This window comes from Rattus norvegicus, chromosome 14, assembly GCF_036323735.1.
Source record: "Rattus norvegicus strain BN/NHsdMcwi chromosome 14, GRCr8, whole genome shotgun sequence".
In the NCBI taxonomy this organism is placed as follows: Eukaryota; Metazoa; Chordata; class Mammalia; order Rodentia; family Muridae; genus Rattus; species Rattus norvegicus.
In genome coordinates, this window is record NC_086032.1 from 35,667,264 (window position 1) to 35,682,174 (window position 14,911).

General features: G+C 45.1%; 1 protein-coding gene across 2 annotated transcripts in view; it reads right to left on the reverse strand.

Annotated features, from left to right (window-relative positions):
• Positions 1-471, reverse strand: part of Slain2 (SLAIN motif family, member 2) — a 77,685-nt gene extending 77,214 nt beyond the window's left edge. For both annotated transcript variants that reach the window (XM_063273083.1, XM_017599185.3), the window contains exon 1: positions 335-471. The gene's annotated coding sequence lies outside the window, so the exon portion shown is untranslated. The remainder of the gene's footprint in view (positions 1-334) is intronic.
• Between the last annotated feature and the right edge of the window lie 14,440 nt (positions 472-14,911).

Sequence of the window (14,911 nt, forward strand, 5' to 3'; positions counted from 1 at the left end):
GGGAACTGGGTATGGTAGAGTACCCCCTTAACCCCAGCATTCAGGAGGCAGAGGCAGGCAGAAAGTAAGTTCAAGGGTAGCCTGGTCTAGTAAGTACCAGGCTAGCCAGGGATATGGGGAGAGACCTGTCTGGAAAAAAAAAATGAGGGGGAACAAAAAACATACAGACATTTACGTTAGTAAAACAAGGCAGTGGAAGAATATACCCAAAGTCCATAAACGTGGGACCAAATGGGGGAAATGGGACATAAAGGGCGCAGAGATGATGCTATGAATAAGTCTGGGGAGGTAGTAGTGTGGTAAAGGTCTCTCTGAGCAGAGAGGCAGTCAGTACCAGAGATCCAATCCAGGGCCTCTCCCTCGGTGTTCTACCGCTGAACCACACTCCCAGCTTTCTCTGGAACGCAGTGTTGGAGATGAGAAATCCAGTTTTGTGGGACACCGAGGAAGAACCCACCAGCATTACAGGCAGACCCCAAAGTCTTCTGCCAATAACGTGTCCACGTGGCCAATCTGGAGTAGGAGGGAATGAAGTTAGGCAGACGAAAGGGAAGATTCGCGGGCTGTTGGTGGCGTGCGTCTTTCCTGCCAGCACGAAGAGGGCAGAGGCAGGCGGATCTTTGAGTTCAAGGCCAACCTGGTGTACAGAAATGAGTTTTAGGACATCCAGGGCTACGCAGAGAAACCCTGTCTCAAAAATAGTCAAAGCCAAAGTCAAAAAAAAGAAAAATTTCCACGGACCCCCTTAGGCAGTCGATAATGCTTGCAGATGACAAAGCAGGATTCTAAGGTTGCTTTAACAGACCCTGGTTCACATTTTGACAGGATTGCCCTCTTCTCCCTTCTTCGGTCTCCAGCCCTCCACTCACTCGGTGACGGCGTGTTCCCTTGCTAACATCAGCTTGCCTGTGGCTTTTGGTTTGGTGTTACAGCAAGTGTTGACATTTTCAGCTCATGTGCCTACTGTGACCTAATCGCTTAGCCATCCGGGGTTCTAATTCCAGATTCCTGGGTGACATAATATTAGCCTCAAGTGTGAGTGGACTGAGTACTATTAGTCCACTGTGGTTGCATAAACTGAAGCCAGCCTCAAAGGTAATTAGAAACTGCAACATTCCCAGAGGAGGTATAGGTAGGTAATGAGTACTGAGAAATCTGCTTCATCAGGTACCTCACATCTTTCTCAATGATTCATGACAGTCAACAACTCCAGCATATACAGGTAACCTATGACCCTCTGCACCGTCATGCTCAGTGACCACTTGAGGGTACAGGAATGGTGCAGGACTCCGGCTTTATATTATTATATAATTTATAAAAATTATGGCTTTATTATCACTTCTCTGTCTTCAGTCTAAAATCAAGATTAACTATGGCCTTATTGTAAAACCAGGACTCTAAAGCTATCTGTGGTAAGGCCCGGCTTTCTTAATTTTATTGCCCGTCTACAGATGAATGATAGTTCTTATAAAATATATTAAAATGAGGTCCCAGAAAAAATAAATTTAAAAATAGGTATAATATAGACTTGACTGTTTTATTCTCTCTCTCTCTTTTTTAAAGATTTATTTATTTTATGTATGTGAGTACACTGTAGCTGTCTTCAGACACACCAGAAGAGGGCATCAGATCCCATTACAGATGGTTGCGAGCCACCATGCAGTTGTGGGATTTGAACTCAGGACCTCCTGAAGAGCAGTCAGTGCTCTTAACCTCTGAGCCATCTCTCTAGCCCAACTCTTAATTTTGATAGTGTAACAGTTACTTTACATATTGCTGGAATGAATTACTTGGGGAAGGAAGGTTTTGGCTAATGGTTTGGGGGAAATGTCCATCATGGTGGGGCAGTCACAGTGCAGGAGGTTGAGGGGGCTGGCCCCAGTCAGCAACAGTCAAGAAGGAGCGAGTAGTGAATCTTGGTGCTTAGAGGCTCACTTTATATTCAGTCCTGGATCTCAGCCAGAGGAATGGCGCCACCTGTAGTTAGGGTGGGCCACCCCACCTCAGTCAACCCAGTCTACACACATCTTCACAAATGTGCCCAGAGCCTTGTCTCCATGGTAATTCTAAATCCCATAAAGTTGATCATCGAAGTCACCCATCGCAGATGGAGAAATACCTTGTCTGATCTCTGTGCTAAATGCCCTGCCTCAGTTTCCGCATTCATTTCTAGGCTTAAATTGCTCTGGCCTAACTCTTACCAGCCTGCTACATTTATATATATAACTCTATAGCAACGATAACAGGTTAATGGCATTCATGTTCTGAACAAGCATAGTAAGGAGCAGGAGATTGTGATGTCATCGTATTTTGATCGTGAGTGTCTTATGCGCAGTCCAAATGGGTGTGTGTGGAAAGAACCTGTTTCTTCCTTGAAAAGTAGTTCAAACTTGTTCTATTTAGATTCTCAATTATAGATGAGCTCTCTTGCCAAGCCTGGCTAAAATAGCTCGTGTGTTTTTCTGAGGTTAGAAACAGATAAGGAAGAAAACAAACAAAACAAAAACCACCACCAGAGTTATCTTTCTTAAATTTCAAGGACAGAAAGACAAAGAAAAACAGCATCAGTCTTCATTGATCGGGGATGAGGCATCTAAATACGCAGTTTTCGCTGAGCTCTTCCGTCCTGGATCTGTGATGGATAGGGAATCCTCTTCCTAAAGCAGCGGGCGCTTGGGAGCTTAACTGCTCTCCTAAATTCTCTGTAAAGGGAATTAACGGATCCAGGTCCATCTGTCAAGGTTTCACCACCACACATTGCAAGGCTACGTGAAGAATGAAGGAGTAATGGACTTGTTTACAAAGTCTCCCGCTGCAACAATGAATCAGAAACCTTAGAATTTATCCTGAAGACCTTGACCTCTGTTTTGTCTTATAAGACTGTGAAGTCAGTTTCGGCAAAACCCGGCTCAATGGGAATTCAAATTCACGTACATATATACCAAACAGCATCTGCTGTCAGGTACAGAGTGCTCTCTCCTTAGTGTTCCAAGTTTTGCTTTTATCATCGGAATCAAAATATCCCAGAGTCCTCTATTCAGGAAAAACATGAGGTCCAGCCCTTGGCACTTTGCTCCACATATTCTTTGAAAATCAAACGAAGAAATAAAAAACCAAGAACTATTTTTAGCAATTATTTCAAAGTCATCCTTGCCAAGAATTAAGATTGTTCTCCAGCCCTCCGAGTGAAAACACATGCATGCTGTTTTCAGAATTATCTTCTTGAGAGAATCATCTATGTTTCTTCTCAAGAAAAGTAGCCAGGAGTGCTGACACATGCCTTTAACTTCAGCCCTGGGGAGGCAGAGGCCTGCGGATCTCTTATGATTTCTCTGAGTTCAAGGACAGCCCGGTCTTCATAGTGAGCTTTAGGCTAACCAAGACTGCATAGTGGGACCTCGTCTCAATAGACAGAGGTAGGTAGGTAGGCAGGCAGACAGACAGACAGACAGACATAAGTAGCCACAAACAAGTGAAGATTTGGTAAGATTCAATTTGACAAACATTCCATGGATTCATTTTTAGAGCACAGGCCTTCTGCAACAGCCATTCTAGAAGCTACCACAGATGCTAGCACACAGTTAGTGGAGCGGCACTCCAGGTGTTGCTCTGGCCGCTGCGTCCAATGGCTGAGTAGCACATGGGCCACAGCATTTCAGTTTTCATAAGAAAGCAGCTAAAGTGGAGTGGACAAGTAGGTAATGGTTGTATCTGTTTGTTTGTTTGTTCTTTGACTTTGAGACAAAGGTTCACTTTTTGGCTGTGACTGGACTGCAACTCCCTTTGTAGACCAAATTAGTCTGGAACCCAAGGAGATCCTCCTGCCTCAGCCTCCACAGTGCTGGGATTAAAGGCGTGCCAAACCACAACCTGCCCACAGTTACGAATATGGGGAAGGGTTGTATTCAAACGAATAAATATGGGGAAGGGTTGTATTCGAACGAATAAAAACCATCACAGAAAACAAGATTTGAAAATAACAAGGAAAATTCGCTGTGGCGTCTATAGCTCAGTGACAGAGGTTTGCCTAGCATGTGAGCTGCCCTGAGTTCAGTTTCTAGCCCCAAAATACACACACACACACACACACACACACACAGAGTAAAGCTTCCTATGGTAGTATAGGAAAGGGAAATGGCCTTAAGAAAGGTAATTTTATTTTATTAATCATTCCATTTGTTTACATCTCAAATGATATCCCACTTCCCAGTTACCCCTCCTGTCAGGCAAGGCCATCCTCTGCTGCGTGAGTTTCTGGAGACATGGATCCCTCCACGTACACTCCTTGCTTGGTGATCCAGACTCTGGGAGAACTGGGTGTCAGGCCAGCCTACATTGCTCTTTCAATGGGGTTGCAATCCCCCTCTGCCCCAGCCCTTCTGCCAACTGTCCAACCAGGTTCCCTGAGTGCAGTCTGATGGTTGGCTCCAAGCATCCACATCTGCATTGGTCAGTTGCTGGCCAGACTTCCTCAGGAACCTCTGTCACACTAGGTTCCTGTCAGCAAGCGCCTCTTGACCAGAGCGACAGTGCTGGGTTTGGTGTCTGCAGACATGATGGATCCTCAAGTGGGGCAGTCCCTGGCTGGCCCTGAGGAAGGCATTTGTAAACTATAATTTAGAGCTTGGTAGGACTCAGTGGGTTAGGGCACTTGCCACCAAGCCCAAGAGCTGCTACATTCAGTCCCTAGAACCAATGATAGAAGGACAAAAGCAACTGCCAAAAGTCATCCACTAACTTCTGTATGTACGCCATGGCATCACAGCCAGCCAGCCAGCCAGCCAGCCAGCCAGCCACACACACACACACACACACACACACACACACACACACACCTGAAAATGTAGGGCAGCATCTGGTAAGATTTGTCTAGAAGAGAAAGGGCCTGAGATTGGAGAAAGTGAGGAATGATGCTGAGGAAATGAGGCTGTGTGTGTGTGTGTGTGTGTGTGTGTTTGTATGTATGTGTGTGAGTGTGTGAGTGTGTGAGTGTGTGAGTGTGTGTGTATATGTATGTATGTATGTATGTGAGTGTGTGAATGTGAGTGTGAGTGTGTATGTATGTGTGTGTATGTATGTATGTATATATGTGTGTGTATGTGTGTATGTGTGTGTATGAGTGTGTGAGTGTATGTGTGTGTGTGTGTGTGTGTGTGTGTGTGTTGGGGTAGGGGGGTTAGATCCTTTTAAGTTCTGTGTAGTCAATTGAATAGAATGTTTCCATTCTATTATTAATAGAAGGCATAAACCAATAATGCTCTGAGCTCACCCTTGTGCACATGTGCAGGAGTTTCTCCAGGATCAATTCCCTGGCGGAATGCTGCCAGGGTCCCATGTCCTGTGCATCCTTGGTTAACTAAACAGTCCCAATTACTCTCCAAAATGAATACATCCTTTATATTTGAGAAATCAGTCTGCAGAAAGGCTGATGTTCATGATTATTATATATGAAATACTCAAAGATTAGAGAGAAGAAAATGCCAAGACAATTATCGTTTTTTTAAAAAAACGGGAGTTAAAACACATGTAAAGTAAGCCAAACCTACTATTTATGAATCCTCTCATAAGGATGTGAGTGAAGATGAACTGTCACCCTCCTCTACCTTCAGCTGTCCTTTGCTTCAAATTCCCAGATCCTCTTTGAAAAGCAAAAATCATGTGACATATTTCTATAAACGTTGACATCTCAATTTCCCTGAGGTGGGAATCATGTTTGGCCAGCATTCCTTCACAATCTAGGGTTTCATTTGACACAGCTGTGGTTTAGATGTAAAATGTCCTGCAAGCTCTTATGTTTGAAATCTGGTCCCCACCTAGTATCACTGTTTTTGGAAGATTGAGGAACCTTTGGGAGGTGGAACGGAGCTGTAGGAAGTGCTTCTTGAGGGGTGGACCATAGTGTTTGTAACCTGTCCCCAAAGAGATGTAAACGAGCAGCCTCTTGTGTCTGCTGCTGCAGCCTTGACACCACACACACACACACACACACACACACACACACACACACACACACACCATACCTGCCATGGCAGATGGTGTCTTCCAACCATGGACCAGTAAATCCTCCTGTCCCTTGGCTGGTCTTCCTTACCTGTTTGGTCACAGTCCTGAAAAGGTAGCTAATATTATTTTTTAGCATTAATATCACTGTGAGTTACCTCCTTGCCAGCTTAAAATGTGCTGTTTTAGTTTCATTCGCAGCGAAAGAATACGAAGACTTCAAACTGTTTCATAGAGACGCACACGTACACTACAAAGCCACACATACGAACATGAAGTATTCTCACCGGACACTTGTAATCTGCTAGAGCGAGCTGGTAAGAAAACAGTCTGGCATATGAAGCTTTACTCCAGTGGTTAGATAATGTAGGTGTATGTGTATACATATAGATCTAAGCGCATATGAAAATTAGGATTAATAAAAATGTGAGCTAGGGGCTGGAGAGGCTGCTCAGTGTTGAGGACACTTGCTGCTCTTCCAGGGGACACAAGTTCAGGCCCTAGCGCACATGTTGTACCTCCAATTCTAATGAGTCCAACATCCTCTTCTGACCTTTACGGACACACAGACACACAGACATGGGGGGGCAGTGAGAGAGGGGGGAAGAGGGGAGAGGGGAGGGGGAAACACAGACAGACAGAGACACGGACAGAGAGAGAAAGAGTCATTTGAAGGTGTGCTGGTTCGTCTTCGTGTCAACACAACCAGAGTCATTTTGGAAGAGAGGAACTCTTTTTTAAAAAAGCAATATTTCTTAAGATTTATTTATTTTATGTATGTGAGTACACTGTAGCTGTCTTCAGACACACCGGAAGAGGGCATTGGATCCCATTACAGATGGTTGTGAGCCACCATGTGGTTGCTGGGAATTGAACTCAGGACCTCTGGAAGAGCAGTCAGTGCTCTTAACCACTGAGCCAGCCCCAGAGAAGAACTCTTTAATCGAGAAAATCCCCCACACTGGTCAGAGCTATGGGTAAGCCTGTGGAACATTTTCTCAGTTGGTGACTGGGAGAGCCTAGTTCACTGTGGTCAGAGATACTTCGTGGGCTGGTGGTCCTGGGTAAGAAAGCAGGCTGAGCAGGCCACGGAGCAGGCCAGTAAGTAGTTCCCCTCCGTGGCCTCTGTGTCAGATCCTAGCTCAGGCCTTGAGATCCTGCCCTGACTTCCTTCAGTGATGGACTGTGGTCTGGAAGTCTAAGTGAAGTAAACCCTTTCTTCCCAAATTGCGTTTGGTCACAGTGGTTTTTCTGTTTTGTTGTGCGGTGGTGTTGTGTTGTGTTTTTGTTTTTTTATCACAGCAATAGAAACCCCTACAAAGACAGGAGGTAAATATTCTTTGTGAAATGTTTTACCTTGTGACTCCTTTCAGAAGCCCTTTCTCCTGTGCATTTAAAATGGAACCGAAGGCAGCTTGCTTTCAAGCCACAGACACTATTTACCTCCTCTGAAGCTCAGAGTAGTTGAGCTGTGAATGATAACCTGCGGATGCGGAAATGACTGCAGACTGGCAGACGTGGATCAGCAAGGGGCCTAATACCAGCACCTCTGAAATGCTGGCCTAGAGGGTACTGTGAACATGGCACTCCCTTGTCTGGTAGACCATTAGCCCTTTTGTGTGCTGCCCACTCTCCCTGAACCCTACCCTGCCCTCCTTTCTCCTGGGTGCTTCTGCTTTCCTCTGCCTTTCTGTCTCTGTAGGATTTGTACCGCACACTCATGTCCTGGCGACATTCTTCACACCCCGACCCTAAAGAGGATATTTAACCTATGGGTATTTTTAGTCCTTTTTGCTGTGCTTTCTGGAGCAAGGATGAAACAGTGTGTGTTCGAACCACTAGCTGGGGTCAAGGAAATGTGGGGTGGTGGTCTCTAAAATGGGTGACTCTGGTTGATTCTTACCATGAAGAAATGGGGTCCCAATGTTTCTGTGTGTGTGTGTGTGTGTGTGTGTGCTTGTCTGTATGTTCACCTGTGTGTAAGTGTGTGTGTTTGCCTATCTGTATGTGCATGTGTGTGCAGTTGTCTTTATATGCACCTGTGAGTGTGTGTTCTTGTCTATATGTGCACCGTGTGTGTGTGTGTGTCTGTGTCTGTGTCTGTTTGTCTGTATATGCAGTGTGCGTGTGTTTATCTGTGTATGCAGTGTGTGTGTGTTTGTATATGTAGTGTGTGTGTGTGTGTGTGTGTGTGTGTGTGTGTGTGTAAAACGTCCACAGAAGTCAGAGGAGGGCATTGTATCCCCTGGAGCTGGAGTAACGGGTGGCTGTGTGCTACCTGATGTGTGTGCTGGGAACCTTCCCAGGGCCTCTGCAAGAAGAGCGAGTGCTCCTAACCGCTGAGTCATTTCTTCAGCCTGGTCTCTTACAACCTGGAAATGCAGGCTTTCAAGAGTACCTTTCCGCTCTTGGATGCTAGAACGTGTCCAATTTAGTAAAAGCAACGGTGACCTGGTGCCACTCACAGAAGTGAGGAGAGTTGGTGTATGGCCGGGAGGTACACCTTTACAGAGATCTGTGGTCAATTTGATTCCCAGACTTGCAGAATGCATGATGCAGCGTTGGGAAAATGAGAAGGAGTAACACGATCTGGGAGGTGAACTGAAGAAGGAAGGACCCAGCCAGTCACTGTAAGATAGCGTTGATAACATCGAGCCAGGGCAGTGGTGGCCTGGGTGGAAAAGGGAAAGAGCTACAGGCTCTAGACTGAGAGTGGGGCAGGGCAGCGTTGAGGCACCTGGTTGCAGTGGAAGAGGGGAGAGAAAGGAATGGTGTGACTGAGCACAGCGTAGGAATGCAATTCCCTTTAGTGCTCACCAGAGGAATTAAGGGCTAGGGCTTTTCAAAAACACTTTGGGGCCTCTGGAGAGATGGCTCAGTGGTTAAGCATGCTTGCTCTGCTTCTAGGGGGCCCCAGTACAGTTTTAAGCACCTATGACAGCTCACAACTACCTGTAACTCTAGTACCAAGGAATCTGGACTCCAAGGGCGTGCACACACGTACACACACACACACACACACACACGCACGCATACACACACGCACACACACACACACACCATTCAGTCCCATGGACAGATAAATAACAATAAAAATCTTTAATATTTTTTTGGCTTAGGAGGCTGAGGCAGGAGGATTGCCATGAGTCTGAGGCCAGGTTGGACTACGTTACGTCTTGGTAAATAAATACGGTGTTTTGAAGATGCTGCAAAATTGGACTCTTGAGATGTGGTTGGAGGGGCTGAGGAGACGGCTCAGCAGTTATGAGAACTGGTTGTTCTCTTATGAGTCCAGCACCCACATGGCATGTCACCTGCACCTCTAGGCTCAGAGGATCTGACACTCTCTTCTGTCCTCCACAGGGCGCACAGGCACACACGCAGGCGAAACATACAGAGACATAAAGTAAATACGATGGAAACATGATTCCAAGTGGACCCTACATCACGTTGGGTCCTGGGGGTTCCTGGGAACAGGATACTCTGTAACAGGCTCCTGAAACGCTAGAGAATCTATGAGGGGAATCGATGACTGGAAGGACCTTGGCTACAGCACAGTTACTGAGAGAATTACGGGGGAGGCTCAGAAAGTGAGCAGGAGCCGGGAAGACTGAGAGACCGACAACCCAAGCAGGTCATTCGACTGTTTGGAATATCCTGCTAATCTTGTCACTACACAATACACACTGGCTCAGCTTTTGCTGTTACTTCACTGGACGGAGAGTACATACGGCAACTGTAAAACCAACATTTTGCGACATTGTCCCCACTTTGTATCAAGGCTCAAAGCCCTGAGTGGGACACTTGTAAGGATGACCTTAGGTCTCATGCCTGTTCCCTCACTGTGAGGATCCGGGGAACAAGTGTCTGCTATTTTTAGCTTCCTTAGTGGGAGGTAAAGGCTGCCTCCTGCCAAAAGTTTTGAACTAGGGACTTCCTCCAATAGGAGGTTGTTTGTGCTGTCCAGCCTTGTGCGACCGTGCAGCTACCACAGAACCTCGGGAGAGAGAATGCCCGGTGTAAGGATGGCCAGCATCAGTCAGAATAAGATACGCTGTTGTGGGCAACGACAACCGACTCTAAAAGGCCAGGGGCTTACATCAACTGAGATGTATTTCAGGTCATGTCATTTGCAGATTTTGAATGCTGACTTCACTGCTGGTGCTCAGAAGCCTCTAGAATATTACTGATCTCATAACAGTAAAAAAAGGTGGGGGGGGGAAACGAGGCACTGTGTGGCCAGGAAACATCACACCAACAAGCTGTCTGTATTCTGAGTCATAACAAGAGCAGGACAATTACTATGTTTGTAAAAAGAAAAATTAAGAATACCCATATGTGTGTGTTTGTGTGCATGCATGTGTGTGTGTGTATGTGTGTGTATGTGTGTGTGTGTATGTATGTGTGTGTGTGTGTATGTGTGTGTGTGTGTGTGTGTACGTGTGTGTATGTATGTGTGCTTTGAAACAAGTCTCACGAATCTGAGGCTTATCTCAACTTGAACTCATGTTGCCAAAGCTTGAGTGCCTGAGTCTCATTCTTACCTCACCGAGTGCTAGGATTACAGACAAGTCCCAGCATGCCCAGTAGAGTAGGAATATTTTTCATAGACATTATTATAACACAGTCATCATCAAGGAGACAGGGAGGGTAGGCTGGGTAGTGGGATTGAGAAACTCAGAGGCAAGAGATGGACTGGTGCATGGGCTGCGGTTAAAGTAGCTGCTCATGGAACAGAATGCTGTGGGGAGGGGGATGGGAAACAGCAATGCTAGCAGGCAGGGAATGGGTGGGACACCTTGTGTTCAGGAGAATAAGCCTGGTTTTATTCTATGGGTGATGAGGCATCGTGTGGGCATCTAGAATGGGTCACAGGGCTATTTGTGCTTTAGACAGATCCCTCTGGGTGAAGGATGGACTTGAGGGCTATTTGTGGAAAGCTCTATGTTTATTTGAGTGAGAATAACTCCAACAAGCTAATAAGACAGGGGGCTGTAGCAGAGAGAGGGGGACTGGAGTGACTGGCTTCTCTCACTAATCAGACGGGGTGGGTTAGAAGGATGGCCAGAGGATGCCCCAGAACGTCCAACCTGAGCCACTTAACTTCCATCATCCTCCCAACTAGTGACAGAATTGAATGCCAGCAGCACTCTGCAATTTACAGTTCAAGATCTCCAGTTTCCCCCAGATGTGTGCACAAAACAAGGTGAAAGGTCTTCAAGAAAACCAGGACAGGCAAACAGCCTGACTGCATCTTCATGTTTACTGACAGAAGTCAGAAACGAAAGCTCGCTCTCAGGTGACAAGCTAGCCTGGCTTGTCCTCTCACCCTTCCCCCATACCCTGTTACCTCGTCTGTGGACGTGCAGTGATGTTGATACAAGAAAGGCTGAGGCAAGTGTGAATTATAGCGAGCTCCTCCCAGAGCACTTTGCTCCAAGAGTTCCACAGTCCTCAAAGACATAGGTAGCACCATATCTGGGATCCAATTATCTATCGATGTGGAAAGATATGTGTATGAATAGCAGCAAAACAGTATTAAACAATGGGAAATAACCTCCATGTAAAAAATCCACACCTTATTAAATTTGGACACATCTATGCTTTCTTTAATGTTCTAAAATAACGGAATGGAAGAATGCTTCTGTCATCTTTAGGTAGAAGCAAAACATAAGCTATATACTATTGTAAAGACAAATTTCATTTTATGACAGTACAGAAGAGACTGTGGTGCTGTAGCCCCAGTTATGACATTTGTAACCCCAGCATACCGGAAGCTAAAGCAGAAGGGTCAAGAATGCGAGGTTTGCCTAGGTTACACAGCAAGCATCTTTCTCTCAAAGACAAGCAAAAGCATAGAATAAACGGGAAGAAATCATACCAAAGAGCTATGACATTAGGGGTGATTTCCGTTTATTTTAATTTAAAAAAAGATTATATGTATGGGTGTTTTGCCTGCACGTCTGTATGTCTGCATGTGCATGCAATGCCAGAGGAGGTCAGAAGAGGGCGTCAGATTGCCGGGAACTGGCGTGACAACCAATTTTGCTGGTCCTTCGGAAGAGCGCTAGTGTTCTTGACTGCTGAGTCATTTCTCCAATTTTTAACGAATTCCTGTAATATAATTTTTTCCAGGACATCAAAGAAGGGTCACTCCCCTGTGTCCATCTCCACTTCCTAGAGCAACTCTAGATGATAAAGTAAGGTTCTTGACAGAGCAGGAACAGTTAACCCGCACAGTTCATCTGGACTTCTGGGCCAGTTCCCTCAACAAAGTACAGCACCAACCCCGTGATGCCAGAATAGAGGCTTCAGACTTTAAATCCCATTCCTGGGCGCTCCAAGTAGTTAATAACAAGACACCAAGCACGGTCTGAGGAAGATGATTATTAACTACGGATAGTCAAATTCTTAAGAACGGGAGGCAGGGAAAATACTGTATTAAAACCTGCCAACTGCATCAGTGATCAGCAAAACTTCTGGTCAGTTTCCCTTAGTCACATAGTAACATAGAGTTTTCAAGAAATGTTCTATGTGTTCAGAAAGGAAAGGGGAGGAAGCCAAATGACAAGAGATCACCTGGGATCAGGGACGTACGGAATTGGGGCTGGCAGGTTAAACAGGTCTGGGCCTGAGTCAATAACCTGAGTCTGTGGTCTGTGGCTTGGTGGCTTCTGCCAAGAAGGTGGCTCATGAAAAAAAAAAAAAAAGAGGTGGCTCATTTGACCTAGATACTGGTTGGGGAAAATGAATCTATGTAGAAATCGACATAACATAGATGGTGGAAGACAAGCTACTCAGTGTTGCGGAAGGGGGTACAGGTGAAGAGAGAAGCTAGGATTGCCTCTAAAGACTTGCCGTGAAATCATGGTTTACGAATTTAGCGGCACAGATGTTGGCTGTATATATATATAGGTAATGGTATGGATGGCCCGGGGTCTGTTTGGCAAGAGTGCCTGGAAACAGTGGCATCTGGGTAATAGAGAGGACGCCTCACACCCGTTTGATATCTAAAGTAATTGGCTGAAAGGAACCGGAGCTCACCGGAGAAGTTTCCGATTCCGGGTTGCCGAGGAAGACACAAGATAAGATAGACACTGTTTTGCAACTGAGAATAGGAAAGTTCTCAGGTATACTCAGGACATGTTAAAAAGGGGCCCGCTTGCCAAATTTGGGACAACGTTAGCACCAAAATATTAGTAGTGGATTCTAAGCCAAAGGGGAAGATGGAAAAGGGCATATATTGACACGAAGAAGTGAATGAATGCGTAAATGAGCGTCCTCGTTACATAGCGTGCCAACTGGGTAAAGTAAAAGAAACAATAGAGTCAGAAGGCAGCGGCTGGTAAGGGTTCAGGAAACAGCTGGCCAAAGTTCTACTAGAGAAAGGATGTTTGTATGGTCCCAGAATGTATCCCCACAGAGCCCTGGGTTTTGGTTCGTTTGTTTGTTTATCTATTTGGAAACATTATTTTTCCACTTAGCAATGGAGAAACAAAATAGTTGACCATTAAAGAGACCAATTGACCATGTGTGCCTCCTGATTTTCTCAATTCCCAGCAACCGGTTACGTGGTGGCTCACAACCATCTGCATTGGGATTCGAATGCCCTCTTCTGGTGTATCTGAAGACAGCTATAGTGTATAAATAAATAAATCTTTAAAAATTTTTAAAAAAAAGAAAAGAAAAATGAGTGAGGAATGGAGGGAATATAGATGATGGATGGATGGACTGACAGACAGCTGGACCAACAGACTGACAGAGAGAATGTTAAGGTGCATTATGCAGTGAGTCTGATTCCCAAATAAAGGCATATAATTTCTTTAGGCTCATGCTTTATAATTTTGAGTTTTCTCCCCTAATTTAAAAGAAGCACCGTATCTTAAAATATATTTCTTAGAAAAATACCATTGACACAGTATGAGTGTGTAAATTGACTATGAGAGACAGTAAGTATTTGAGCTGTGAGATATAAGATACGACACGTGAGGGGCGATCTCGGCCACCACCAGGATCCCGATCACAATCCTGGTGACATCTGGGCGGCTAGTGCCCACACACTCCAAAGTAAAAACAATGCAGTGTGGTTAGGGAAAGACAATGCAGTAACCTCGCCAAAAGCCAGGAAGCGCCATCTAGTGGCAAGGAGGAGACTTTACTACGGAATTCAACCTGCGGGGCCAATTAGGGCTCCTACCAGCAGGTGTCAGAATCGCCAGGGTAACTCTATCTTCAGACAGCTTGATAAAGTCAAATTTACCAAGTGTTATCATCTTAATGATTACTGAGGAGTTATTTTTTTTCCTGAGAGGCTTTTGCATATATATATATATATATATATATAATTTTTTTTAAATGCAAGAATACTTTGCAAGGCTGGGTGGTGGTGGCGCCTGCCTTTTATCCTAGCACTTGAACTCACAGAGACCCTTCTGCCTCTGCCTGGGGATTAAAGCACCAGCAGGGCTCAGCCGCAACCACTAAGCCTTCTTTCTATCCCTCTCAATATTTTATTTATTTAGAGAAAATCATTCTGAAGCAAACATGGCACCGTGGAAATAAAGTAGAACAAGGTAGAAAAGACCAGGTATTAGACATTGATTTATTTAGTGAGTTATTGAGAGCACTGCTGTACTGCCTAATTATCAAGCACGGCTTCCCTTGCTTCCTGGAACAGAAAGACCTGGAGCCAAAACAATGGGTCACAGGTTTTTGTTTTTTTCTTTTTTTTTTGCTTTGACCATAAATGTATACATATACATTACTTTGTGTATGTAAAATTACATGCACATCCTATCATGTTTAATGTAGTCTGTTGAGATTTGCCTTCACTTGATGTAATATGACATTTTTGGAATTTGTCCTATGGGCTATATGTACACATTATGATCTACTCACTTTAACAGTAGAT